Raw genomic sequence first — 26,682 nt, forward strand, 5'->3', positions numbered from 1 at the left:
TGTTTTTAATGGACATTATATAAAGGGGCATACTTTTTCAAATAAAAGAATGGCCAATTTGGGTCGTAGTTATATGCAAAAAAAAAATCTAAATACAAACAGGCTATATCTGGCCTGCGAATTTGTTGTTTTTTTCAATATTGCCCTTATGGTGATTGAGTTTGACTCCACTATTCTAAGGGCTTCTGTGGTATCGCTCTCCAAATCCTTTGCTCATTAAATTGGGACAGATTTACTGTATTTAAATTGGGCACTACAGAGTGAAGACCCTTTAAGTTTGCTACAACCAGGTTTTGTTTCAGAATGGCTTCACTTTTGCCCTGGTTTGAATAGATATGTCTTGCTGTAGGCCTAATCATTGTTAAACAACTCCTTAGTTATAGTATGTTTAAAAGAGCCTGTTGAAGAAGGCTCAGGGTCAGTTAAGGTAGCATATCTATTCAATCCAAGCAAATTAGCTTGGCCTATTATGTAACAATTTTGTAATGAGGGGACTCAATCTGGAGCAGGTAATGTGTAAACTGCATGCGCTATAGATCATTCATACCACAGTATCATGTAAGTACACCTGATTTTTAACATTTTGCCGTTACGATGGTAGGAGGCACACGAATTAGTGTGTCAGTTCTCCATGCAATGCCAGAGTCAGACAAGCTTGACCTATAGAGCGAAATGTCCAAGGTCTTCTGTCGTGATCTCTGCCGCCAGTTGTGGGTGGGTTTTTTAATACTTTTAGCTCTGTTACCATTCCACGTCCATCCTTTATACTAGTGACCAATGTCTGATCGGTGTAGAGGTGTCCGATGGTTCTATTTCTAGACTGTCTCAGCTGTTACACATAAAACGACATGTTGAATAAGGTGAATGTTTTTCTTTATTTAGCTTATGCTAGAAGTTGTTGTATTAGCAATAGCATAAAACTACAAGAGTATGGTGCGTGGTCACACTTTATTTGGATAGTCCCATATAGATGATGTACAGATAGTCATACGATAAACACACTATCTGTAGATAAGCAAATGCTTGCGGTTAGGGTTTGGTTTCGAATAAGGGTAAGGGCTAGCTTAAGGGTTAAGTTTAGGATAAGGGTTAGGGTTGGTGGGATAGTTTGTTGAAATGTTGTTGACACTTATTGAACAAACCATCTACTTGGGACTATCCAGATAGTGTTACCTGGCACATTCAAGGATTTATGCTTTATATTTATTTATCCAGGTTTTTTTTTCCTTCACTGTGTAAACATTTTGTTTCAGACATTGATAAGACCTAGGCCGATACTGGAATCATGCTGCCTCGTGATCCAATAATTCAACAGTGAATCAATAAAAAATAAAATGCAGATAAAACCCTGAACTTTCCAGATGAAAGAACCTGACAAAAACCTGCTAAGAACCCTTACATAACATTACACAGCGAACTACTGCAGTGGGGACGGGGGGAGTGCAGGCTCCCTTATTTTTAAGACAGTGGTAGCAGTAGCTGCGATTAAACCTTGGAAACCTACCCAGTGACAATGATGAATGACCAGAGAAACTGGAGCAGGTATCTTGCCGAACAATAGTCATACGTCACAATGCCTTTAGCTTTTTAGATGAAAGTGTGAGCTATTGCAGCAATTTTAAAGGGACACCAACCAAAAGGTTATGCAGTGTTTATAACACGGTCTTCAAGGTCATGCTTTGGGTCAAAGGTGGAGGATTGAGTTTCACACATAAGAGTCAGATGCGCTTTTTACGTGATACCAATACTGAGAACTCACTGGGGGTCTGCTATTTTTCTGGTGCTTTTCCCACTGTCGCTGACCCTATAAGAGTGTGAGTTACGAGCAATGCGCATTCTACATGATACATCTCTGTCCAGCAAGATTTAGGGCCAAAATACTATATACGTTTCATTTGCAAATTGTGAATGTCATCATCTGTAATGATCACCACCTCCTTGGCATGTGTGGAATTCTGCCTGCTTCAGTTCAGAACCAAACCCAGTAACCACTCTATAACTACATGAGTCTTGTCAGCTCTACATCATTTAGAGGCAACCCGCTGTTGAAAATGGCGTTGTATTTATGGGGCCATCAGCTGTTTTCTTGGCAACCCCCTTGTTATTTGTAAAGCCCCTTTGAGTTATTGCAGAGCAATCGGCCAATTGACCGGCGGTCTATTACAGCTGCCCGGCTCCGTCAAACCCTGCAACAGCTTAATGGGTTTACAGTTGACTCCAATTGGGATAGATTTGTAATTGTGCCGCGTAAGGACCTGATGTCCTTTCTCCGGGTGTTCGCCAACGTTCTGTCGAGATGCAAACTGCATTGAAACGTTTGATTTGTCACTGACATTTAAATGTGATGCCAGAGAGTCAGATATGAAGAAACAAACTGCAAGGCTACGATCTGTGTTGAAACGGTGTGTCCTCCTGGGGCGGGGACAGAGCAGTGAGACGGAGGCCAGTCAGGCCACTGGCAGCAGAGGCCAGATAAACACTGGCAGGTTTGACCTGCAGAGGCAGGTTGAACAGCAGGCTTTGCATTCTCCTTCCTCTGTGTGCTTTGCATTAACAAGAAGTGCAAGATAAATGAATTCGGTCACAGGCATCGTTTGTTACATTCACCGTTCCGCCGTGACTTTCTTGCTGCTCTCAGCATTTCGTACTGTCTCGTGGATTGCGTGCGTCCTTTCAGGTGCTTTTCTCTCCCGATGGACAGAAGTTCTGTGTCGCATAGACACTTTGTGTCCATCGCAATATGTTATCATTACTGTAGGCAAAACTATCCCTTCAAATAATTTGGGGGTTTAAAAATAGGTTTGGTTTGAGCGAACAGACACATTCAGGATAAAATTGGAGTGAGCCTACCCCAGAGCAGGTTAGAGCTGAAGGATGTGTTGCCATAGCAATTTACCTGGCTAAAAGGTAAGCCACCTTCGTGACAACGGTTATCGGGTTTTGATTTCAGAATTGGCCTAAGTTGGCTCATTTACTCCTTTTATCACGCTTTGTGACAGGCTACTGGTTTGCTTTGAACTAACCTGACAACAGTTAGACTACTGTCCAAGATGCTAACCAAGGGAACCATGACTGTGGAGGAGGGGTTGGGGGACCGCAACAAAGGACAGAAGCTATCTCTATGAAAACATAAATACCAGAGTCATAATGGTTGTGAGTGAATAGCCTGTTGTTGAGTGCCACCTGTTACTGTCACGTCTAGGGGTATAACAGTTTAACAAACCCACCGTTTCGGTAAATATTGCAGTTTTGGTTTTGGGGTCATGTTTCGGTACAGCGGGAAAATGAAAGGCCAACCATTACTGTAGTTAAATAATTTTAGTTTAACAAAATCCAAAGTGTTGGCATTCCAGCGCAGTAATTTACATTTCCCACTCGGGTAATGTGATGGACTTTCACTGTTAAGACCTGGAGGTCCATCCATCTGTAGTAAGCACAATACAGGGTGCATTGGCCAATTCATTGACAACTTCGGCTTTATAGTGGTGGGTACTCTACTACCTTTTTACTGAAATGGATGCGAGAGGGCGAAGTTCGTAAGGTGGCTTGAGGACTTTTACGAGGTGCTGAAATTCCCTATTCTTCTCAACCACCGAGAATGGGTGCTTATCTGTGGCTATAAACATACCTAACACTCATAACTTCTTTGTCCCGGTCAGAATCCACTGCTTGATTGCAGTGGGGAGACGAAGTTGTGGTGTTTTCTGGGGAGTTTCTGTCTTGCTCCGGTGGTAGGAATAATGGGGTGATTTCAGTGTAAATGTGTCAACATGTTTGAGGTTTTGGCAGCTACGTAGGCCATTCTCGTTGAGCAGTGGCAATATACTATTTTTGTCCATCGCCATTGTAATCTACTGGGGAGCCAAAATGTTCCCAAACTGGAGATTCAAACATTGATGCAATCCTCCTGGTTTATCGACCCCACCACTCGCCATCATACAGAACTAGTTCCCAGCTGTGCATAAAAAAAGGACAGTTTTAAATGCGCCAATTCAGATAACAATTTTGATTACAATGTACGCATAAGCTCTAGTTGTTTTAATGGAAGGCAGAAATGTGTTTTTCAGCTCAGATAGCCTATAGGCCAAGTGTTTTTATTTTGTGTATATATTTTTATATTAATTTGGGTTCACAGTGCGGACTGAACCGGGGTCCCCGTACCGAACGATTTGGTACGAATACGTGTACTGTTACACCCCTAGACACATCTGCAGTGACAATTTTGGGCACAGACATGGATTCAGGGCTCTTCTCACTCATTATGGAAATGAATGTTTGTTCTTCAATCAACTGCCTATGACTCGACTCAATTGTTTCATTGTGAGATTGGAAGTCTTTGTTGACATTGTGCCTTCAGAAAGCATTCACACCCCTTGACTTTTTCCACACTTTGTTGTGTGACAGCCTGAATTTAAAATAGATTAAATTGAAAAAAAAATTGCCTACTCACAATAGCCCATAATGTCAAAGTGGAATTTATGTTTTTAGACATTTTTGCAAATTTAATAAAAAATGTAAAAGCTGAAATGTCTTAAGTCTATAGGTAATCACCCTCTTTGTTATGACAAGCCTAAATAAGTTCAGGAGTAAAAATGTGCTTAACAAGTCACATAATAAGTTGCATGGACTCACTCTCTGTGTAATAATGGTGTTTAACATTATTTTGTATTTTTGAATGACTACCTCATCTCTGTACCCCACACATTATCTGTAAGGTCCCTCAGTCGAGCAGTCAATTTCAAACACAGATTCAACCACAAAGACCAGGGAGGTTTAAGCATGGTGAAGTAATTAATTACACTTTGGATGGTGTGTCAATACACCCAGTCACTACAAAGATACAGACGTCCTTCCTAACTCAGTTGCCAGAGAGGAAGGAAACCGCTCAGGGATTTCACCATACGACTAATGGTGACTTTAAAACAGTTAGTTTCCTCCTATCACAGCCATTAAATTCTGAGGATGAAACAGTTACTGTAGTTCACAATACTAACTGAATTGACAGAGTGAAAAGAAGGAAGCCTGGACAGAAAAAAATATTCCAAAACCTGCATCCTGTATGCAGTACTGCAAAAAATGTGGCAAAGCAATTCACTTTGTATTTGGGGGCAAATCCAATACAACAGATTACTGAGTACAACTCTCCATATTTTCAAGTATAGCGGTGGCTGCATCATGTTATGGTTATGCTTGAAATCATTAAGGACTGGGGAGATTTTCAGGATAAAAAAGAAACGGAATGGAGCCAAGCACAGGCAAAATCCTAGAGGAAAAACCTGGTTTAGTCTGCTTTCCACCAGACACTGGGAGGTGAATTCACCTTTCAGCAGGACAATAACCAAAAACACAAGGCCAAATCTACGCTGGAGTTGCTTACCAAGAAGATGGTGAATGTTCTTGAGTGGCCAAGTTACAGTTTTCACTTAAATCTTCATGAAACTATATGGCAAGACCTGAAAATGGTTCTCTAGCAGTGATCAACAACACATTTCACAGAGCTTGAAGAATTTTGAATAGAATAATGGGCAAATGTTGTTCAATCCAGGTGTGTAAAGCTCTTCAAGACTTACCCTGAAAGACTCCGTTGTAATCGCTGCCAAAGATGCTTCTACAACGCATTGACTCAGTGGTGTGAACTTGTGTAAATTAGAATTCTGTATGTCATTTTCAATACATTTGCTAACATTTCTAAAAACCATGTTTTCACTTTGTCATTATGGGGAATTGTGTGTAGATGGGTACCAAGAAGGGATTCCTTAGAATGAAAACGAGGGGACAAATTGAATAAGTGTCTCAGAGTAGGGGTGCTGATCTAGGAACAGGTCCCCCCTATCAATATAATCATATTCATTGGGATTTAACAGTCAAAACTGCGCTTGATTCTTACAGCGCCAGCAGAATGCTGTTGTGAGGTGTTGGATTATTCCTCCCTCGCCTCCATGCCTGTTATCTTCACCATCAGCGCTACTTCTTGGGGACCACCACCACGCCTAACTTGAGTGTTTACAACCAACCTGTTTTCCAACGCTGCCTCAGCCTAACAGATTTCAGAATTTATCAGAAGCAGTTAGCTACACTAGTAGTAATTGTTGTTATGTGTTTTCCTCTTGTCAAATAAACATTGGTTGAGTCTCTAATGGCACCCTATTGACTACATAGTGCCACTTGGGACACAGACATAGCCCCTCGGCGTGAACATGCCTTTGTTTTCTCTCCTCTGTAAGAACATCTTAATCCTTATGAAATGTGAAAATGGTAGTGTTTGTAAACAAATTGATTTGCGGGGGAGAGGAGGTATGAGAGTGCTCTGGCTGGAAGGCCTACGGTGCACACAGCGTGTATAGTCAGGCAGGAAGCCTGGTGCTGGATTTAAACCAATTCAACCAAAAACTTCCAGACATCTTTGAGCTCTGTGCAGCAGCCGCTCCCTCATGCTTCAGTACATGATCTGGGCAGCGGAAACATGCATATAGTTTAACACACTTTTTTGAATCTCATTTTTAAATTTAGTTCTTAGATCTTGAATTTAGATCGAAATCCTACCACGCCTATTTGCTACGTTTGTGTTCGAGGAAGGAATGCTTCGTCTTCGCCTTGACTTCTCAGCTGGATATAAGCTTGTGGTCTTCCCTGTGGCTCAGTTGGTAGAGCATGGTGTTTGCAACGCCAGCATGGTGTGTGCAACGCCAGGGTTGTGGGTTCGATTCCCACGGGGGGCAGTACAATTTTTTTTTTTTAAATGCATGAAATGAAATGTATGCATTCACTACTGTAAGTCGCTCTGGATAAGAGCGTCTGCTAAATGACAAAAAATGTAAAAATGCAAACTTTTTAGGGAGTGGGGGGTTGGAGGGACATGTATTCCTCAGGGTAATCCCCGAAACTGTGCCACACCCTCGCCAGAGCAAACATGCATGGACGGGGGAATGTATGCCGCGCAGCAGGCAGCAAAGCATAGTAAAGCTAGTGATCCCCCGGGGTCATTCACAGCAACAAAGAAGCGCTGGCTGCTGACCTGAGCTTTAACGGTAGGGCTAGCGCTACCGGTAGGGACGAGGCCAGGCTTTGATGATCCCCGCAGGCAGCAGCCCCCTCTTAAAAGAGGCCTCTCGGCATCCCCTCCACACCGTAAACTCTCCAGACTTAATTTGGTCCCTGTGACGTCACTCTTCCCTGCTACCATCTTGTGATCCCAGACCAACAGTTGATAGGACGAGGCGAAGGTCTAGCTGTCGCAGACGGTTGCTGCAGCGGATATGAGGCCAGTGTTTCCCTCTTAAATGGGCCACTGCTCTGACCCGTGTGTGTGTGTGTGTCCGCGCCTGCCTGCTATGGCCTGCTAGTCTCCACAGTGCAGTATAGCGCAGTGCGGGACCAGTGACAGTCTCTGTGGGCTGGAAACCACAGTCCTGGAATGGACTTCCTAAACAAATTATGCTGTGAGAATAAGTCAGACCACTGGCATAGCACAGCCCCAGCTCTGACCTCTGCAAAACTGGTCTAGGCCGTTGAAGCATTGGCTGCTTTAGTCTGTTATTGGGAACTAAAGCGTAGCCATTTTGTATTGATTTCTTCCCCCACATGATGTCATCCAAAGATTCAGCATAGGGTGTTAGTGACCCAGTATTACAAGCAAGCCAATAATGGGAGACTGAGAGCATAAAAAAACTGTCTGTAGGACAGAGGCTTCACCAAGTCCTCCCTCACTGGCTCTAAATCATTCTCTCGCTCTCTCGCCTTTGATAAAACAACATGCTCTCTGAGAAATGCTTTCTCCTAGAATAATTTCTTCTGCAGAATGCATCCCTCTACAGTATCTCTCACACTTGTTAATTGCACCATCCATCCACTGTGGGCTGTGGTAAGCAGGCACTGCAGCAGACCAAGGGGAGATCCAGTGAGTGCAAGGCAGGCAGGCCGGAAGCTCGCTACATGCTTGGCCTTTGTGCCATTGTCTGCTTCCTACGTGGCTCCCTATGGAGTAAACTACTTTTGACCAGGGCTCATTGGGTTCTTGTCTAAAGTAAAGCACTATGTAGGTAACAGGGTGCCATTTGGGATGTAGCCATTGTCATTACTTTTTGATCTGAAATGGAGCCTAATGCACATTTGAATTGTGCCTTTTCCCCCTCTTTTTTACGGGATTTTGTTATGGCTGGGACGGCAAGGAAACAAAACACGAAGCGTATTTAACTTATTTTGGAAAATGAAAATAGCCCTAATGGTGTAATCCAGAGTCACATTTGTTTTCCAAGCTATATGTAACGGAGACACAGAGTCGAGAAGCAGGTGCAATGTTTAATAAAACAACATACATGAAACAAGACAGAACAGTGGTGTCTACGCATAAACACAGAAACAATACTGACTGAGGAAAGAACCAAAGGGAGTGACTGATATAAGGAAGGTAATGGAGTCCAGGTGACTATCATGATGACGTGCAGGTGCACGTAATGATTGATGTCAGGTGTACCTAATGATGGCTCCCAGGACCGGTCCTGGGAGTCCACCTGTGGTAAATTCAATTGATTGGACATGATTTGGAAAGGCACACACCTGTCTAGATAAGGTCCCACAGTTGACAGTGGATGTCAGAGTGAAAACCAAGCCATGAGGTCGAAGGAATTGTTCGTAGAGCTCCGAGACAGGATTGTGTCGAGGCACAGATCTGGGGAAGGGTACCAAAGAATGTCTGCAGCATTGAAGGTCCCCAAGAACACAGTGGCCTCCATTATTCTTAAATTGAAGAAGTTTGAAACCTCCTCGAGCTGTCCGCCCGGACAAACTGAGCAATTGGGGAGTAGGGCTTTGGTCAGGGAGGTGACCAAGAACCCGATAGTTGCTCTGACAAAGCTCCAGAGTTCCTCTGTTGAGATGGTTGTCCTTCTGGAAGATTCACCCAACACTGCAGCACTCCACCAATCAGGCCTTTATTGTAGAGTGGCCAGACGGAAGCCACTCCTCAGTTTGTTAGAGGCAGGGACTGGGACACTAGTCAGGATCGCGGGAAAGATGAACGGAGCAAAGTACAGAGAGATCCTTGATGAAAACTTGCTCCAGAACGCTCAGGATCTCAGACTGGGTCAAAGGTTCACCTTCCAACAGGACAACAACCCTAAGCACACAGCCAAGACAACGCAGGGAGTGGCTTCGGGACAGAAACAAGCTTTTCGCTGTACCTGCGAGATCATCTGCAAATCTTTGTACGCGTCCAAGGAACTTTAAAAAAAAATTTTTTTAAGTACACAAAAAACGTGGACCACTTGGCTCGTAAGCACCACTTTCAAAACTACTGGCTGAAATTATACAAAAGTTTGAGAATGCATCTTTAAGCTTGCATTCAATTTCCCCTTGATGTTGCACACAAGCTTCCATCCCCCCTGTCACAATGGGAGTAATGGCTGATTTTAAGATAGTCGTCAACCCTGTCCCTTTCTATAGTCACTATAGTATTTTATATATTTAACCTCTTGATGGGAAAACGTATTAGTTATGAAGTTGAGTGTGCTATTTATTACACAACTTTAAAATTAGGCTAAATAAATTGTATTTTTTGGTGGGGGGGGTCTAAATTACACCTATTTGTACAATGACCTACACTCCACCTAGGTACTTTGTTTTCCTCATTGTGTTTTGTGAGCCTTGGGATCTGGTGATACAGAATGTAACCACTCTGGGAGCAGCTAGGAGAGAGGCAGCCACAGCTGTCTTCAGAGAGGACGGAGTCCCTTTAATGAGCCACAGGCCTCCTTTTAATTGGCCTTAAAAAATGTAATGTGAGGTACAACCACCACCAACTAATTTGACTGGTAAGCTTTAGGGCAATGCAGAATGGGTGCCATTTGGAATGGAGCTAGCCTTGGCAGCCAGTAGTGGCCGCTAGATCTGCACTATTGTCTAGGATTTATGTAAAACACTTGTGTGTCCCGTAGCCTGGCTCATACGTAAAGTATCCTCCGTTCAGGCTGCAAAAGCATACTTTTCCTGCTTAACTAGCAGTGCTTAACTAATGGTCACACCCCAAAAAGGAAAATATCTGTACTGTCCTAATAGAACACAATTTTCCACCACCTTTTTTGGTTTAAAAAATACAACTTTCCCGGAGGGAGAAACGCTTTAAGTGTATTTTAAAAACACATATAAAGTATGTAGAAAAGATAATGGACCTATATATTTTATAATATGCACTGCTCAAAAGAATAAAGGGAACACTTAAACAACACAATGCAACTCCAAGTCAATCACACTTCTGTGAAATCAAACTGGAAGCAACACTGATTGACAATAAATGTCACATGCTGTTGTGCAAATGGAATAGACAACAGGTGGAAATTATAGGCAATTAGCAAGACACCCCCAATAACGGAGTGGTTCGGCAGGTGGTGACCACAGACCACTTCTCATTTCTTATGCTTCCTGGCTGATGTTTTGGTCACTTTTGAATGCTGGCGGTGCTTTCACTCTAGTGGTAGCATGAGACGGAGTCTACAACCCACACAAGTGGCTCAGGTAGTGCACCTCATCCAGGATGGCACATCAATGCGAGCTGTGGCAAGAAGGTTTGCTGTGTCTGTCAGCGTAGTGTCCAGAGCATGGAGGCGCTACCAGGAGACAGGCCAGTACATCAGGAGACGTGGAGGAGGCCGTAGGAGGGCAACAACCCAGCAGCAGGACCGCTACCTCCGCCTTTGTGCAAGGAGGAGCGGGAGGAGCACTGCCAGAGCCCTGCAAAATGACCTCCAGCAGGCCACAAATGTGCATGTGTCTGCTCAAATGGTCAGAAACCGACTCCATGAGGGTGGTATGAGGGCCCGACGTCCACAGGTGGGGGTTGTGCTTACAGCCCAACACCGTGCAGGACTTTTGGCATTTGCCAGAGAACACCAAGATTGGCAAATTTGCCACTGGCGCCCTGTGCTCTTCACAGATGAAGCAGGTTCACACTGAGCACATGTGACAGACGTGACAGAGTCTGGAGACACCGTGGAGAACGTTCTGCTGCCTGCAACATCCTCCAGCATGACCGGTTTGGCGGTGGGTCAGTCATGGTGTGGGGTGGCATTTCTTTGGGGGGCCGCACAGCCCTCCATGTGCTCGCCAGAGGTAGCCTGACTGCCATTAGGTACCGAGATGAGATCCTCAGACCCCTTGTGAGACCATATGCTGGTGCGGTTGGCCCTGGGTTCCTCCTAATGCAAGACAATGCTAGACCTCATGTGGCTAGAGTGTGTCAGCAGTTCCTGCAAGAGGAAGGCATTGATGCTATGGACTGGCCCGCCCGTTCCCCAGACCTGAATTCAATTGAGCACATCTGGGACATCATGTCTCGCTCCATCCGACAACGTTGCACCACAGACTGTCCAGGAGTTGGCGGATGCTTTAGTCCAGGTCTGGGAGGAGATCCCTCAGGAGACCATCCGCCACCTCATCAGGAGCATGCCCAGGCGTTGTAGGGAGGTCATACAGGCACGTGGAGGCCACACACACTACTGAGCGTCATTTTGACTTGTTTTAAGGACATTACATCAAAGTTGGATCAGCCTGTAGTGTGGTTTTCCACTTTAATTTTGAGTGTGACTCCAAATCCAGACCTCCATGGGTTGATAAATTGGATTTCCATTGATTATTTTTGTGTGATTTTGTTGTCAGCACATTCAACTATGTAAAGAAAAAAGTATTTAATAAGATTATTTCTTTCATTCAGATCTAGGATGTGTTATTTTAGTGTTCCCTTTATTTTTTTGAGCAGTATATATTATTCAGTCAGGGAGAATAGAAAATTCCAAAAACAATTAATTTAGCTCTATGGATTTTATGTTTGAGCAAAATAACAGCATTAGCCATGGCAAAATGCATAGAATTGCAGGAATGTCTTAAACTGCAACATGTTCTTTCATGTGTAGAATTTTCTTGACAATTCAGCCACGCTGACAAGTCGACCGCGCCCATTGCCTCACCCCTGCCACGCCCACCATCTAAGCCTCTTTTTGATCCAGACAAAACACTATGTTCAATCATGGCTTTATATAGCAGGCCTATATCCCAAGAGAGTCATTGAGTGACTTAGTGTACGAATGTAGACTTAGTGGACATACCAGTTTGACTCATCTTCAGGAGACAAGCTATCAACTGAAAGCCATGTGATGTAAGAGCTGCTGTGAGGTCTTTTGAGGTTTACCAACGGAGACTAGGGCTGCATCCCAATTGGCACACTATTCTCTATTTTGTGCATTACTTTTGACCATTTGGGAAGTAGCCAAGTTTGTCTCAACTCTACGATGTACATCACATCAATGGAGTTGAGCGGAGACTACTGTAGGCAGACTGAACCTCCGACTACATCGAGTCGCTGTCTGTCGACACGAGTAAAAATGTATATTCTTAAACCCTTACTCTGTACCTGTTTGTCCTCTGTTGCTGCGTGCCTTTCATTGTTTGCTGAAATACATACTTTAAATTAACCTTTCGTCAAATACAACCACTGATTGTTTCCTCGTATCGACTGACAGGGACTTGATGTAGTCGGAGGTACATTCCGCCCAGTTGTCGCAACCCAACTCCACTGAGATGTACAGTGTTTGCAGAAAGTATTCACACCCCTTGACTTTTTCCAAATGTTGTTTTACAGCCTGAATTTAAAATGGATTACATTTAGATTTTTGTGTCACTGGCTTACACACAATACCCCATAATGTCAAAGTGGAATTATGTTTTTAGTGTTTTAGAAATTAATTAAAAAACGTTTGCTTAACAAGTCACATAAGTTGCATGGACTCTCTGTGCAATACTAGTGTTTTTAAAATGATTTTTGAATGACTATCGTACCCCACACATACAATTATCCCTAAGGTCCCTCAGTCGAGCAGGGAATTTCAAACACCGATTCAACCGCAACCGCAGAGACCAGGGAGGTTTTCCAGTGCCTCACGAATAAGGGCACCTATTGCTAGATGGGTAAAAAATGTAAAAGCAGACATTGAATATCCCTTTGGGAATGGTGAAGTAACCTAAATGAGAGAGTGAAAAGAATGACTCCTGTATAGAATATAAATATTCTAAAACATGCATCCTGTTTACAATAAGGCACTAAAGTAAAACAACAAATATTTGGCAAAGAATTTCACTTTGTCCTGAATACAAAGCATTATGTTTGGGGCAAATCCAACACAACACATTACTGAGTACCACTCCATAATTTCAAGCATAGTGGTGGCTGCATCATGTTATGGGTATGCTTGTCATCAACAAGGACTAGGATGTTTAGGATAAAAAGAAACCGAATAGAGCTAAGCACAGGCAAAATCCTAGAGGAAATCCTGGTTCAGTCTGCTTTCCAACAGACACTGGGAGACAAATTCACCATTTCAGTGTGACAATAACCTAAAACACAAGGCCAAATATACACTGGAATTGCTTACCAAGACGACATTGAATGTTCCTGAGTGGCCTAGTTACAGTTTTGACTTAAAGCATCTTGAAAATCTATGGCAATCTTTGAAAATGGCTGTCTAGCAATGATCAACAACCAACTTGACAGAGCTTGAAGAAGGAAAATAAAAAAAATTTGACAAATATTTTACAATCCAGTTGTGGAAAGCTCTTAGAGACTTACCCAGAAAGACTCACAGCTGTAATCACTGCCGAAGGTGATTGTAACATTTATTTACTCGGGGTTGAGTACCTACGTAATGAAGATATATTAGTGTTTTATATTTTATATATATTTTTTTACATATGTCAATTTTTCTTCCACTTTGACATTACATAGTATTATAAATAACCCTAATTAATGTATAAGACAGTTCTTATTTGATTAATGGTCAGACCCACCTATGTGAAGTTAGCCACAATAAGGATTACCCACAATAGTGGACTTTGTAGTTAGCCTTTAAAATACAAGTCTGCCATTGACACTGATGCAAATGAATAGAAATAGTAGAATTATGCCATAATTGAATAGATCATGCTAAACGAGTTTGGCATGTTTATATAAAATCAATTTCACAAAAATCTGTTGAAATCACACTTGATGTATTAGACTTTAGAATTGCATTGGGGGCTTATTTCACTGTACAGCCTTACCTATGGATTATGGATCAATGACACGGGGTATCAGTCTACTCAGTGACACCCGGGGGGGGGGGGGGGGGGGGGGGGTGTAATCATTCGTGGGGAACGACATGGTTACTGTTGCTTTGCTATCCTGTCACATAAAGTTCATCTGTCAAAGTCTGCACTGTGCACATGCGTTTCAATTGTGGAAAATGATCCAATGATTACAGAGGCCAGATTGATTACCATTCCAACTGCACAAAGGGTGCCTAATGATTTGACCATGAACAAAGTACCTCGTAATTACATAACTGCCAAATACACATACTAGATTAGACCAGTCGTTATTATAGTGATTTGGTTCAACGTGCGAGGTTGAAGCCATTCAGTCAACGGCAGTGTTTTCCATGTTCTACAGTGCTCTACACACTCCAGGGTTGTATTCACTAGAAAACCAAACAGACTAAAATGGGGAGGGACTACCTGAACTTGTCCAATAAGAAACAATTGTTTTCATTGCAAAATGTTGCACTGGTTTGTACTAATGATACGACTCAGTGCAACATATACTCCAGCAGTAGGCTATATGCAGCATGCCCCCCCCCCCCCCAGTGTATGGTCATGTGGTAAAGGTCTAGAGATCCTGCTGGTGGTAGGGGCAAGGGTGGGGGGGCATGTAGAGTTCAGGGATGAAATTGAGATGGGCAATTTCACACCCGGCAGATGCCTGCACCACTGACCCGCGGCGACAGGTGGGGGACACTAATTGGCAGCGCACACAGGGCCAGGGCCTACAAACTGACTGTATCCCAAAGGCACCCTATTCCTTTTATAGTGCACTACTTTTGACCAGAGCACCATGGGTTCTAGTCAAAAGAAGTGCTCTATATAAGGAATAGGGTACCATTTGGGACGCCTTACACACTTCCCCAGACTCAGATGACCTCATGGAGGGAGAGAAGGGTGTACAGAGGGGGGGAAAGATGGATGGGAGTACTGGTGGTGGTGGGGGGACACACAATTTGGCAGCGCATATATCTTTGCAGTCCATTATAGAGGTCGACCGATTATGATTTTTAAACGCCGATACCGATTATTGGAGGACCAAACAAAGCCGATGCCGATTAATCAGGCGATTTTAATTTTTTTATTTATTTTGTAATAATGACAATTACAACAATACTGAATGAACACTTATTTTAACTTAATATAATACATAAATCAAATCAATTTAGCCTCAAATAAATAATGAAACATGTTCAATTTGGTTTAAATAATGCAAAAACACAGTGTTGGAGAAGAAAGTAAAAGTGCAAAATGTGCCATGTAAGAAAGCTAACGTTTAAGTTCCTTGCTCAGAACATGAGAACATATGAAAGCTGGTGGTTCCTTTTAACACGAGTCTTCAATATTCCCAGGTAAGAAGTTTTAGGTTGTAGTTATTATAGGACTATTTCTGTCTATACGATTTCTATTTCATATACCTTTGACTATTGGATGTTCTTATAGGCACTTTAGTATTGCCAGTGTAACAGTATAGCTTCCGTCCCTCTCCTCGCTCCTACCTGGGCTCGAACCAGGAACACATCGACAACAGCCACCCTCGAAGCAGCGTTACCCATGCAGAGCAAGGGGAACAACTACTCCAAGTCTCAGAGCAAGTGATGTTTGAAACGCTATTAGCGCGCACCCGCTAACTAGCTAGCCATTTCACATCGGTTACACCAGCCTAATCTTGGGAGTTGACAGGCTTGAAGTCATAAACAGCGCATTGCTTGAAGCACAGCGAAGAGCTGCTGGCAAAACGCACGAAAGTGCTGTTTGAATGAATGCTTACGAGCCTGCTTGTGCCTACCACCGCTCAGTCAGACTGCTCTATCAAATCATAGACTTAATTATAACATAATAACACACAGAAATACGAGCCTTTGGTCATTAATATGGTCGAATCCGGAAACTATCATCTCGAAAACAAAACGTTTTTCCTTTCAGTGAAATACGGAACTGTTCCGTATTTTATCTAACGGGTGGCATCCCTAAGTCTAAATATTCCTGTTACATTGAAGGTTGTGCAATGTTATGTTATAATTGCATAATATTCTGGAAAATTAGTTCGCAACGAGCCAGGCGGCATATACCCTGACTCTGCGTGCAATGAATGCAAGAGAACTGACACAATTTCACCTGGTTAATATTGCCTGCTAACCTGGATTTCTTTTAGCTAAATATGCAGGTTTAAAAATATATACTTCTGTGTATTAATTTTAAGAAAGGCATTGATGTTTATGGTTAGGTACAGTCGTGCAACGATTGTGCTTTATTCGCAAATGCGCTTTTGTTAAATCATCCCCCGTTTGGCGAAGTCAGCTGTCTTTGTTAGGAAGAAATAGTCTTCACAGTTCGCAACGAGCCAGGCGGCCCAAACTGCTGCATATACCCTGACTCTGTTTGCAAGAGAAGTGACACATTTTCCCTAGTTAAAAGAAATTCATGTTAGCAGGCAATATTAACTAAATATGCAGGTTTAAAAATATGTAATTGTGTATTGATTTTAAGAAAGGCATTGATGTTTATGGTTAGGTACACGTTGGAGCAAGCGATTATATGCAACGCAGGACAGGCTAGATAACTACACATGGTTGATGATATTACTAGTTTAACTAGTGATTATGATTGATTGATTGATTGTTTTTTATAAGATCAGTTTAATGCTAGCTAGCAACTTACCTTGGCTTCTTACTGCATTCGCATAACAGGCAGGCTCCTCGTGGAGTGCAATGTAAAGCAGGTGGTTAGAGCGTTGGACTAGTTTAACCGTAAGGTTGCAAGATTGAATCCCCGAGCTGACAAGGTAAAAATCTGTCGTTCTGCTCCTGAACAAGGCAGTTAACCCACCCTTCCTAGGCCGTCATTGAAAATAAGAATGTGTTCTTAACTGACTTGCCTAGGTGTTAAAGGTATTAAAAAAAAATCGGCGTCCAAAAAGAATAATTTCCGATTGTTATGAAAACTTGAAATCGGCCCTAATTAATCGGCCATTCCGATTAATCGGTCGACCTCTAGTCCATTATAACTATCCTAGTCCATTATAACTATCCTAGGAGGGAGGGAGTGGTAGATGTAAGGAGTGAGGGAGGAAAGAAGTAGGTGGGAGAGGTAGGAGTGAGAGGGATGGAGCGAAAGGAGTGAGTGCTCTTCCGGTGACGCAGAGATTCTAAAGTACTTCCATTTGTCATCGTTTAATAAAGACCAATGCAATTCAGCATTTACATTCATTAACAAATGATGAGATGAGACAAATGTATTGTCTCTGTTGTTTGACAGGCTTTATGAATACTCATAGAAACACAAACTCTCTCTGTCTGCCCCACGCTCCCTCTATTCACCCCTATGTTGGTCTACAGAGGGTGTGGTGCTCTCTCTCTTGCTCTGCCCCACTCTCCCTCTATTCCCGATACAGGGGTGTTTTGCTTGGTGATTCTGGCGTGTGTGTACGCTGAAGGTAGAAATAAAAGGTGTGCTAGCTCCACTTGAGCGGCTTGTGTGAGTCATCACTCTTGGGCTCTAATTCACTTCCTGTAGCGCGAGGCAACCTTGGGCTTATATTTAGAGCCAGAAGGCTCACATCACCAGAGAGCCTACATACGGTACCTGCCTAGCAAGCTACCTACCTCAGGGTCATGTTCATTAGGGCATGCATCATTTTAAAACGCTTTGCAAAGGAAAACAAAAATTAGAATTTCTCATTGTACAAGTCCAGGTAGTCCCTCCCTGTTTCAGTCTGTCATGTTTTTTGCTGCCTTATGAACACGGCCCTGTCGAGGAGCTGCCACTGCGTCTCTAAGCCCTCAGAGGCTCTTGAGTTCAGCCATACAGGGGGAAATCTGTCACCAGGGGAAACGCTATCCCAACCAGAAAACATTTTGTATGCATTCTGTCCTCGCTTGGTTGTCATGGTCGCACAAGGTGTCTCCCCAATCATTCTCTTACTCTTGTGTGGCTCAGTTGGTAAAAGTGTGATGCTAGCAATGCCAAGGTTGTGTGTTCAGTTTCCGTAGGGACCACATAAACTTAATAAAGATGGACTCACTGTAATGCAAGTCACTTTGGGTAAAAAGTGTCATATTATAGAAAGATGACGGAAATGCACAGGGTAGAGGAAAAGGTGCCTAACCAAAGTACATGAGTTAAGGTTATGCGAGAATATACTAAGCCACTCTTGAAGGGCAGTTGACATTGATGGGGGAAAAAATGCTTCTTTCTTTACGTTACCGGGTGACATCCTTCATCAGGTTGTCTGTGTCCAAATGGCACCCTATTCCCTACCTGCACTACTTTTGACCTGAGGCTGGAATATGGTGCCATTTCAACGCATACGGATGACTGATGTCTTGTTTATAAGCGCCACTTCGTCGTCTGAGAGTGATTCACTAATACAGCATTCTCCTTCAATGAATTGTGAATGAATAGAAAAGGCCCATGACACAGCCCAACACTGTAACCTTGGACACACTGGCCTGTGTCAGCCATGTCTCCCATATTACAGATTTCCTGGTCTGTGTCCCAAATGGCACCCTATGGCACTACTATTGACCGGAGCCCTATGGGTAAGTAGTACACTAAATAGGGAATAATATGCCATTTGGGACGCATCAATGCTCATCCATTTGCTGAGTGTGTTGGAAAGGGGCTTTGATGACTAGATCGGCTCCTGCTCTCCCTCCACCTCATCCCTCCCTCTACCCCTTCCATCTCATTATCCCCCTTGGTCTGGGCTATGGATTTACATCACTGTGAAACACTCGACACCCGACAAACTATCAATAGCCTCAGAGGATTGGAGAAAAGAAGATGTAGCGTTTTATGTATGAATCTTGAAAAGGAGCGCGAGGGCTCAGGCTTGGGTGAATGGTGGCCGGTGCGTAAGAGAAAAAAATAACCTGGCTATGGAGTTTTGCATGTACTCAAAACATAAAGGTAAAACAGAGTAAAAAAAAAAAAAAAAAAATGTTTAAAAACAAATTCCATATTCGAGATAATTAAAAAAAGTGTCAGTGCAAAGTTAGTGTTTTTTATGGTTTGGGTGTGAGGAGTACCTGCTGAGGCTCCCTTGTGTGACTGGTGTTTTTTAGAATATCAATAGAAATTCTAGAGTGTTGATTAAAGGCATCTAACGTGATAGTTGCGGTGTCTTCAGAAAGTATTCATACCACTTGACTTTTTCCACATTTTGTGTTAAAGCCTGAATTGATTAAATTCTGATTTTGTGTCACTGGCCTACACACAATTCCCCATAATGTCAAAGTGGAATTAGGTTAAAACATTTTTTTTTTTTACAAATTAATTAAAAGCTAAAATGTCTTGATTCTATAAGTATTCAACCCCTTTGTTATGGCAAGGTTAAATAAGTTCAGGAGAGAATTCGCTTAACAAGTCTCATAAATTCCATGGACTATAATAATAGTTCTTAACATGCTTTTTGAATGACTACCTCATCTCTGTACCCCCCCCCCACACACACAATTATCTGTCAGGTCCCTCTGTTGAGCAGTGAATTTCAAACACAAATTCAACCACAAAGACCAATGCCTCGCAAAGAAGGGCACCCATTGGTAGATTGGCTAAACTTTTTTAAAGCAGACATTGAATATACCTTTGAGCATGGTGAAGTTATTAATTACACTTTGGATGGTGTATCAATACACCCAGTCACTACAAAGTGTCCTTCCTAACTCAGTTCCCGGAGAGGAAGGAAACCGCTCAGGGATTTCACCATGAGGCCAATGGTGACTTTAAAACAGTTACAGAGTTTAATGGCTGTGATAGGAGAAAACTTAGGATGGATCAACAACATTGTAGTTACACCACAATACTAACCTAAATGAGTGAATAGAAGGTAGCCTGTACAGAATACAAATATTCCAAAACATGCACCCTGTTTGTAACAAGGCATTAAAGTAAAATTACAAAAAATGTGGCAAAGAAATTAACTTTATGTCCTGAATACAAAGCGTTATGTTTGGGGTAAATCCAAGACAACACATCACTTAGTACCACTCTTCATATTTTGAATAATGGTGGTTGCTGCATTCTATTATGGGTATGCTTGTCATCAGCAAGGACTCGGGAGTTTTTTGGGATAAAAAGAAACAGAATAGAGCTAAGCACCAGCAAAATCCTAGACTAAATTCTGGTTCAGTCTGCTTTTCAACAAACACTGGGAGATGAATTCACCTTTCAGCAGGACAATAACCTAAAACGCAAGGCCAAATCTACACTGGAGTTGCTCACCAAGACGACATTGAATGTTCCTGAGTGGCCTAGTTACAATTTTGACTTAAATATGCCTACAAATCTATGGGAAGACTTGAAAATGGCTGTCTAGCAATGATCAACAATCAAGCGCTTGAATTTAAAAAAGAATAATGTGCAAATATTGTACAATCCAGGTTGGAGACTAAGGCATACTGGAGGTCGTGTACAGCCCTCCTTGGCCAGGTCCTTCAGGATGCCTTTAAAGAGGAGCTGCTCAGAGTCCCAGAGGTGCTAGGTATATACCAGGAAACACACATACCCATGTTTTCCCTACCATTTTCAGTAAAATGTAAAAAACTAAGAAATAACTAGCATCTAGCTAACAGATTGGAACTGAATCCCGTGGGGTGTTTGTGTTTCTAAACAACCGTATACAGCGCATTCGGAAAGTATTCAGATCCCTTGACTTTTCCCACATGTATGTTACAGCCTTATTCTAAAATTGATGAGCAAAACATTTATTTAATCTACACACAATACCCCATAATGACAGGTTTTTAGAAATGTTTATTAATTAAAAATAAACAGTAATACCTTATTTATATATGTATTCAAACCCTTTGCTATGAGACTCGAAATTGAGCACAGGTGCATCCTGTTTCCATTGATCATCCTTGAGATGTTTCTACAACTTGATTGGAGTCCACGTGTGGTAAATTCAAATGATTGGACATGGTTTAGAAAGGCACACACCTGTCTATATAAGGTCCCACAGTTGACAGACAGTGCATGTCCGAGCAAAAACCATGCCATGAGGTCGAAGCAATTGTCCGTAGAGCTCCGAGACAGGAATGTGTCGAGGCACAGATCTGGGAAGGGTACCAAAAAATGTCTGCAGCATTGAAGGTCCCCAAGAACACAGTGGCCTCCATTTTTAAATGAAAGAAGTTTGGAACCACCAACACACTTCCTAGAGCTGGCCACCCGGCAAAACTGAGCAATCGGGGAAGAAGGGCCTTGGTCACGGAGGTGACCAAGAACCCGATAGTCCCTCTGACAGAGCTCCAGAGTTCTTCTGTGGTGGCACTGGGGGACTAGTCAGGATCGAGGGAAAGATGAAAAGAGCAAAGTACAGAGATCCTTGATAACCTGCTCCAGGGTGCTCAGGATCTCAGACTGTGGTGCAGGTTCGTTCACCTTCCAACAGGATAACGACCCTAAGCACACAGCCAAGACCACGCAGGAGTGGCTTCGGGACAAGTCTCTGAATGTCCTTGAGTGGCCCAGCAAGAGCCTGGACTTGAACCCGATCGAACATCTCTGTAGAGACCTGAAAATAGCTGTGCAGCGACGATCCCCATCCAACTTGACAGAGCTTGAGAGGAACTGCAGAGAAGAATGGGAGAAACTCCCCAAATACAGGTGTGCCAAGCTTGTAGCGTCATACCCAAGGAGAGTCGAGGCTTGTAATCGCTGCTAAAGGTGCTTCAACAAAGTACTGAGTAAAGGGTCTGAATACTTATGTAGATTTTTTATTTTTTTTATACATTTGCTAAAATGTCTAAAAACGTGTAGATTGATTTTAGAATAAGGCTGTAACTTAAGGAAATGTGGAATAAATCAAGGGATCTAATTACTTTCCGGCTGCACTGTAGATTCATTTTAGATTGGCTAGCAATTGTTTATTTTCTCTCTTGAAATGGCAATTTTTTTTCTCTAATTGCAGTTTGACGTTGGCCAGTACTTATTCTACAATCCTTTTCCTCCTAGAAGGTGTCAGTGACGAATAGGCCAATCTCCAACTGGTATGCAAGTGTCTGAAATGGACTGAGTGCTCATGACAGTTAGGCTTAGTTGTAAGGAATATTGCCTCGGTCCTGTACCTCGGCCTGTCAACACAGAGATTGAGATGGTACCTGTATGCACGCCTGTGTGTATGTGTGTCGTCGGATTAGTGCAGCTCAACAGGGTGGGTTTCATGTCTCAGCAGGTCACAGATGATCAGATTAACTGGAGCAGGCACGGCTCACTGGATTACCAGCCCAGCCTACTGGGCTACAGCATAGACCTGGGAGGCACCTGCAGTAAGAGCAGTGAAGACAGACGCACACACACACACACACACACACACACACACACACAAATCCTATCTCTCTCTATGTTGACAGGCAAGCAGAACACACACAGAACTCTGTAATATACATGCACACAAAGAACTTTCCCTCGCTCTTAGGTCTGGACGCTCCCTCATAACTGGTCCACAACAATATAATGTCAGACAGTCCTCTGTCAACAAGCGCATAAGTTAGACTTGCTTTTAGTCAGAAAGATGAAGTGTGTATATTTCTGCTGTATCTCAAGGTTCATCATTGTATTAAGAGCCACCCTGCTATTTTCAAGCTGTTTTCATTCCTCGTCTTTCACAGAAACTGTGTGCGTGCTCAATGTTCCAGGTAGCGCCTCACTCTGAATACACTCTCATTGATGTTACAGTCAAAGAATTAGAATGAGTTAGTGTTCTATTTCTGATGCACACACAATACTGCCTGCCACATTTTTCTAGAACGCCCTCTCCCCAGATGGTGATGTGTTTTTGGGAGTGTATGTGTGTTTTGTGTGTGGGCCTGTGGTAGAGGGACCCCTGCTGAGGAGCGTCCCTACACAGATGACAGTGTGTGTGTGTGTCTGCGTCTGAGAAAACAGGAGGGGGGAATTATCACCAACTATCTTTCTCACTCACTCTCCCTCCTTCTTTCTCGCTCTTCTCTCCTCTGCAGTGGAAAGCCAGGAGGCTTAGGAGGCTCTTTGCCACACTCCTGTGGTAATCTCAGGCGTGTCAGCGGTAGCACCGCTTACCCATCTCTAGGATTACGGGTGTTGAAACAAAGGCATATGTAATTACCGTCGAGCCAACACTGGAATCTAGTAGGCAGCGGGTAAATGCATCGGGAGACGTGTGTGTGAGACAAAAAGCAAAAACAAAGTCCTTTGTTCCCTAATTTATTTTTGTTAATGGTGACTCTCATTTGTGTTGACGCATAATAGCCTTATACTGAGACTCGCCAGACATGTAGGCCGACACAAAATGGGCAAGGTTTGTTACAGATATATCTACCGTTCTTTCTTCGATTTGTACTTTTGACTATTTCTATAGTGTAAGAAACTCTTAAGTTAAAGGAAACGCTAATGGGTATAGTTCATCTTCTCAAATGTCAAGATTAAAAGCCATAGGATATCATTTCAGTATGGAAGTACAGCATTTCAGTTAGTGCTTATTTCCTTTTAGAAGACCTGTGTGCATGGAGTTGAATGCCTCAACTTGAGCTAGGGTGGCCAGCACTGCTTACGGATGTCATGGCACCTTGAGTAGTATTCATGGCTAAGGTGAACCTGTTACAGTGGGCCTAAGTGGAATAGGGTACCAGAAAGGGGACACTACTACCCCTAAGGAGGATGAAGGGACCTCCTGTCTGTGTGCATCCAGCAACGAGAACCATTCCGCTTTCTTCCAGAGCGGTGTCGGGACCTGCTTTTTCTGGGCCTTAACGTGTTCTGTAAGTGCCCAACCTGTTGGGTTCTCTCTCATTGCAGAAGGTTTCGCTAAAATGTCACACTTGACTGGGAATAAGGTTGACATGCCAGCAGCCATTAATGCCCAGAGAGAGAACGAGAGATGGAGAGCGAGACCTAGGGAAGACGGACAGATGGAGAGGCGCAGAGAGAGACAGACTGAAAGGAAGAGACGAGGCCATCCGGTCAGGGCAGTGGAGACACGAGCCCCTCTGATATGGTGTAAGGGGATTACAGATATTCCTGGCTTCTTGTCATAGAAATTAGTGTCAGTTCTCACAGCGATCAAAGCCCTCCCCTTGTCGCCGGGGAGAAGAACTAAAGGATAAAGAGAAAGGACTTTGTGTTGTCAGAGCTTCTCCGAAGGTGCAGTCATCTCAGGTGTTGTGGATGTTTCTGGAAACGCAAAGGCATGAATAAATAATGTTTAGCGCATGAACTAACATACAGAGAGAGAGCGCGTGGCGTTCCACTATGTCTCACCAGTGCCTCATTTTTTTTTTCTCTGACTCTTCTTGATTTAAATGGCATTAGGTCTTAATGGCCTTCTCGTCTGTCACTCTTCTCCCAATGGCCATCGATCCTGGCTGTCAGGATGGTGATAATGTCATAATGTGGGTTTCAGCTATGTGAACCCTGTACAGCACCTTTCTCCTGAGGCTGAATGAGTAGCTTGTGTCTGACCCTAGTCACACAGAGAGAGTGACAGAACCCCACCACTTCCCTCCATAACTAAAGCCCCCTCTCATTCACTAATATCGTCTCTCTCCCCCGAAGCCATATAGATGTAATGTCATTTCATTTAATTTGTCACATGCCTCTAAGACAACAAGTGTAGACTAAAAGTGAAATGCTTACTTAAAGGTCATTTCCCAACAATGCAGAGTTAAATATAAGATGCAAAATGTAATAAAACATATAGAGTGACACAAGGAAGGACACCCAGCCTTCCCTGAATTAGGGTCTAGCTTTACTTTCATTTCTTTTTTTGCACCTCTGTCGGCTGGAGAGACGATGAACCTCTGTCTCGGGTGAGGCAGAATAGAGCCCCATTGAAAGGAAAATGCAAATGGCCAGTAGTTAGCGGAGGCCTCAACTGAAGCGCCATTCTGCTGCCCCTGGTAAAGTGGCCCTCTGTGCTGTGCCACCCACAGACACGCAGTCATCTCTGTCTCGATTCAGGGCACAGCTGATTGAGAAGGTGGGAGGGTCTGAGTTTTTTTTTTTCGAGGCAGGGATGAGGGCTGGGGGGGGGGCATGCCAATACAGCAGCAGGCAGCCACAGTGTTGCCTTAAAGGTACATGTTTTTCCTTCCTCACCAAGGCCTCGTCGAGGACAGCAGTGTCATTCTGTTTCTGGTAATGTAGCACAATGCTAAAGCAACAGCAGTATAGTACTAGTCTTGCTTGCCCCAAACTCACAGCAGCTGTGGGAAGAGACTAACTACGCTAGTTTATTATTGAGATTCTTGGGGGAAACAACTTTGGCTCCATTTGACTACCCCAATATGACGACAAGGGAAAAGTGCCATGATTCGATCACAACATGCAAAACCCAAATTTCTCAGTGTTAAAGACTTTGGATTTACATTTTTTTTTACCATTATTTTACCAGGTAAGTTGACTGGGAACACATTCTCATTTACAGCAATGACCTGGGGAATAGTTACAGGGGAGAGGAGGGGGATGAATGAGCCAGTTGTAAGCTGGGGATGATATGAGGGACAGATTGGGAATTTAGCCAGGACACTGGGGTTAACACCCCTACTCTTATGATAAGTGCCATAGGATCTTTAGTGACCACACAGAGTCAGGACACCCGTTTAATGTCCCATCCGAAAGACAGCACCCTACACAGGGCAGCATCCCCAATCACTGCCCTGTGGCATTAGGATATTTTTTGGGACCTGAGGAAAGAGGGCCTCCTACTGGCCCTCCAACACCACTTCCAGCAGCATCTGGTCTCCCATCTAGGGACCGACCAGGACCAACCCTGCTTAGCTTCAGAAGCAACCAGCAGTGGGATGTAAGGTAGTATGCATGGGCAATTATTATGTGTAATTAGTTAGCCTCCAAGGGGACACGCCTAAATGGGTTAAGTGAGCATAATCCTAATCTGTTCATGAATAACAGGCGTTCATCTCTGTCCCCCTGGGATTAATCTGGCTATACATTTGGGTGAGTTTTTTTTTCTCGCCTGAGTAGCCTCGTTTCACTGCCAAAAATAAAATTAAACCATATAGTGTTCAGCGAAATAACACAATGTCAAATACAGGTAGCCTAGTCAAATAATTAACATCCAATCGCGTTAACCGTTACACTCTCGCAGGAATTCCTTCTGCTAGCATCAGTAATTCTACATTTGTTGTTAGCCCAGCTAGCATGGACACTGACAGTTGTGAATCTGATGCAGCTGAAGAGCTACTGCCCCCTTACCCAGGAAAGCACCGAACAACAGACAGGGACGTTGGACCATCGAAGAGGCGCAAATAGGATGATTTGTGGTTCACTTATATTGGGAGTAGTCTCCTCAGCCACAGTGTGTTATATGTGCAAAAGTACTATCTCACAACTCAATGAAACGTTCACTCTTGCGCAGACATTTAGAAACAGAACATGCCGATTTGAAAAGTAAGCCACGGGAGTTTTTTGAGCGAGAATTAAGACGACTTTCGAGTAGTAAGACATGTATAAAAGCAACAGATACCATTAATAAGAAGGGCTAAAAGCGTCTTATATGGTGAGCTACCGAGTGGCTAGGACAGGCAAGCCCCATACTATTGTGGAGGACTTAATTCTTCCTGC

The 26,682-nt window shown here is 43.3% G+C and overlaps 1 protein-coding gene across 11 annotated transcripts in view; it reads left to right on the top strand.

Moving 5' to 3' along the window:
- Positions 1–26,682, top strand: part of LOC115179675 (muscleblind-like protein 2a) — a 78,823-nt gene that overhangs the window by 19,320 nt on the left and 32,821 nt on the right. The window lies entirely within an intron of this gene.

This window comes from Salmo trutta, chromosome 39, assembly GCF_901001165.1.
Source record: "Salmo trutta chromosome 39, fSalTru1.1, whole genome shotgun sequence".
NCBI lineage: Eukaryota > Metazoa > Chordata > Actinopteri > Salmoniformes > Salmonidae > Salmo > Salmo trutta.